Below are 2,500 nucleotides of genomic sequence, written 5' to 3'. Positions count from 1 at the left end.
CCTTCAAATAGGATGTTTTCAGTTGCCCTTGCAGCTTACGGCCATACTACCCTGAAAACGCCCGATCTCGTCCGATCTCGGAAGCTGAGCAGGGGCGGGCCTGGTTAGTACTTGGATGGGAGACCGCCTGGGATTACCAGGTGCTGTAAGCTTTTTATGGTTTCTGCTCTTGCCTGACAGCAGAGGGCGCTGTTTGACACTTTTTGCTGGAGTCTAGTTTGGCCTGCGTCTTCTTCAAATAGGATCTTTTCAGTTGACCTGGCAGCTTATGGCCATACTACCTTGAAAACGCCCGATCTCGTCCGATCTCGGAAGCTAAGCAGGGGCGGGCCTGGTTAGTACTTGGATGGGAGACCGCCTGGGAATACCAGGTGCTGTAAGCTTTTTATGGTTTCTGCTCTAGCCTGACAGCAGAGGGCGCTGTTTGACACTTTTTGCTGGATCTAGTTTGGCCTGCGTCGCCTTCAAATAAGATCTTTTCAGTTGTCCTGGCAGCTTACGGCCATACTACCCTGAAAACGCCCGATCTCGGAAGCTAAGCAGGGGTGGGCCTGGTTAGTTCTTGGATGGGAGACCGCCTGGGAATACCAGGTGCTGTAAGCTTTTCATGGTGTCTGCTCTTGCCTAACAGCAGAGGGCGCTGTTTGACATGTTTTGCTGGAGTCTAGTTTGGCCTGCGTCACCTTCAAATAGGATCTTTTCAGTTGACCTGGCAGCTTACGGCCATACTACCCTGAAAACGCCCGATCTCGTCTGATCTCGGAAGCTAAGCAGGGGCGGGCCTGGTTAGTACTTGGATGGGAGACCGCCTGGGAATACCAGGTGCTGTAAGCTTTTTATGGTTTCTGCTCTAGCCTGACAGCAGAGGTCGCTGTTTGACACTTTTTGCTGGATCTAGTTTGGCCTGCGTCGCCTTCAAATAAGATCTTTTCAGTTGTCCTGGCAGCTTACGGCCATACTACCCTGAAAACGCCCGATCTCGGAAGCTAAGCAGGGGCGGGCCTGGTTAGTATTTGGATGGGAGACCGCCTGTGAATACCAGGTGCTGTAAGCTTTTTATGGTTTCCGCTCTTGCCTGACAGCAGAGGGCGCTGTTTGACACTTTTTGCTGGAGTCTAGTTTGGCCTGCGTCGCCTTCAAATAGGATCTTTTCAGTTGATGTGGCAGCTTACGGCCATACTACCCTGAAAACGCCCGATCTCGTCCGATCTCGGAAGCTAAGCAGGGGCGGGCCTGGTTAGTACTTGGATGGGAGACCGCCTGGGAATACCAGGTGTTGTAAGCTTTTCATGGTTTCTGCTCTTGCCTGACAGCAGAGGGCGCTGTTTGACATGTTTTGCTGGAGTCTAGTTTGGCCTGCGTCACCTTCAAATAGGATCTTTTCAGTTGACCTGGCAGCTTACGGCCATACTACCCTGAAAACGCCCGATCTCGGAAGCTAAGCAGGGGCGGGCCTGGTTAGTACTTGGATGGGAGACCGCCTGGGAATACCAGGTGCTGTAAGCTTTTTATGGTTTCTGCTCTTGCCTGACAGCAGAGGGCGCTGTTTGACATGTTTTGCTGGAGTCTAGTTTGGCCTGCGTCACCTTCAAATAGGATCTTTTCAGTTGACCTGGCAGCTTACGGCCATACTACCTTGAAAACGCCCGATCTCGTCCGATCTCAGAGGCTAAGCAGGGGCGGGCCTGGTTAGTACTTGAATGGGAGACCGCCTGGGAATACCAGGTGCTGTAAGCTTTTTATGGTTTCTGCTCTTGCCTAACAGCAGAGGGCGCTGTTTGACACTTTTTGCTGGAGTCTAGTTTGGCCTGCGTCGCCTTCAAATAGGATCTTTTCAGTTGCCCTGGCAGCTTACGGCCATACTACACTGAAAACGCCCGGTCTCGTCCGATCTCGGAAGCTAAGCAGGGGCGGGCCTGGTTAGTACTTGGATGGGAGACCGCCTGGGAATACCAGGTTCTGTAAGCTTTTTATGGTTTCTGCTCTAGCCTGACAGCAGAGGGCGCTGTTTGACACTTTTTGCTGTAGTCTAGTTTGGCCTGCGTCACCTTCAAATAGGATCTTTTCAGTTGACCTGGCAGCTTACGGCCATACTACCCTTAAAACGCCTGATCTCGTCCGATCTCGGAAGCTAAGCAGGGGCGGGCCTGGTTACTACTTGGATGGGAGACCGCCTGGGAATACCAGGTGCTATAAGCTTTTTATGGTTTCTGCTCTTGCCTGACAGCAGAGGGCGCTGTTTGACACTTTTTGCTGGAGTCTAGTTTGGCCTGCGTCACCTTCAAATAGGATCTTTTCAGTTGATCTGGCAGCTTACGGCCATACTACCCTGAAAACGCCCGATCTCGGACGCTAAGCAGGGGCGGGCCTGGTTAGTACTTGGATGGGAGACCGCCTGGGAATACCAGGAGCTGTAAGCTTTTTATGGTTTCTGCTCTTGCCTGACAGCAAAGGGCGCTGTTTGACACTGTTTGCCAGAGTCTAGTTTGGCCTGCGTCAC

At 52.2% G+C, this 2,500-nt stretch overlaps 7 non-coding genes and 4 pseudogenes across 7 annotated transcripts; all 11 read left to right on the top strand.

Annotated features, from left to right (window-relative positions):
• Window positions 1-33: 33 nt before the first annotated feature.
• Window positions 34-152, top strand: LOC131099432 (5S ribosomal RNA). Its single transcript, XR_009118266.1, has one exon. It is a non-coding gene; the product is annotated as a 5S ribosomal RNA (ribosomal RNA).
• A 112-nt stretch (window positions 153-264) lies between these two features.
• Window positions 265-383, top strand: LOC131142903 (5S ribosomal RNA). Its single transcript, XR_009132964.1, has one exon. It is a non-coding gene; the product is annotated as a 5S ribosomal RNA (ribosomal RNA).
• A 111-nt stretch (window positions 384-494) lies between these two features.
• LOC131140940 (5S ribosomal RNA) lies at window positions 495-603 on the top strand (annotated as a pseudogene).
• Window positions 604-715: 112 nt separating this feature from the next.
• Window positions 716-834, top strand: LOC131100248 (5S ribosomal RNA). The gene has a single exon (XR_009119007.1). It is a non-coding gene; the product is annotated as a 5S ribosomal RNA (ribosomal RNA).
• A 111-nt stretch (window positions 835-945) lies between these two features.
• On the top strand, window positions 946-1,054 carry LOC131141576 (5S ribosomal RNA; annotated as a pseudogene).
• Window positions 1,055-1,166: 112 nt separating this feature from the next.
• LOC131142597 (5S ribosomal RNA) lies at window positions 1,167-1,285 on the top strand. Its single transcript, XR_009132669.1, has one exon. It is a non-coding gene; the product is annotated as a 5S ribosomal RNA (ribosomal RNA).
• A 112-nt stretch (window positions 1,286-1,397) lies between these two features.
• LOC131100824 (5S ribosomal RNA) lies at window positions 1,398-1,506 on the top strand (annotated as a pseudogene).
• Window positions 1,507-1,618: 112 nt separating this feature from the next.
• On the top strand, window positions 1,619-1,737 carry LOC131099667 (5S ribosomal RNA). The gene has a single exon (XR_009118490.1). It is a non-coding gene; the product is annotated as a 5S ribosomal RNA (ribosomal RNA).
• A 112-nt stretch (window positions 1,738-1,849) lies between these two features.
• LOC131099683 (5S ribosomal RNA) lies at window positions 1,850-1,968 on the top strand. The gene has a single exon (XR_009118501.1). It is a non-coding gene; the product is annotated as a 5S ribosomal RNA (ribosomal RNA).
• A 112-nt stretch (window positions 1,969-2,080) lies between these two features.
• Window positions 2,081-2,199, top strand: LOC131100014 (5S ribosomal RNA). The gene has a single exon (XR_009118783.1). It is a non-coding gene; the product is annotated as a 5S ribosomal RNA (ribosomal RNA).
• A 112-nt stretch (window positions 2,200-2,311) lies between these two features.
• LOC131141889 (5S ribosomal RNA) lies at window positions 2,312-2,420 on the top strand (annotated as a pseudogene).
• Window positions 2,421-2,500: the final 80 nt, after the last annotated feature.

The sequence above is a fragment of the Doryrhamphus excisus genome, chromosome 13 (assembly GCF_030265055.1).
Source record: "Doryrhamphus excisus isolate RoL2022-K1 chromosome 13, RoL_Dexc_1.0, whole genome shotgun sequence".
NCBI classification, from domain to species: domain Eukaryota; kingdom Metazoa; phylum Chordata; class Actinopteri; order Syngnathiformes; family Syngnathidae; genus Doryrhamphus; species Doryrhamphus excisus.
Note: the sequence above shows the minus strand (reverse complement) of the source record. Positions and strands in the feature narration are given on the sequence as shown.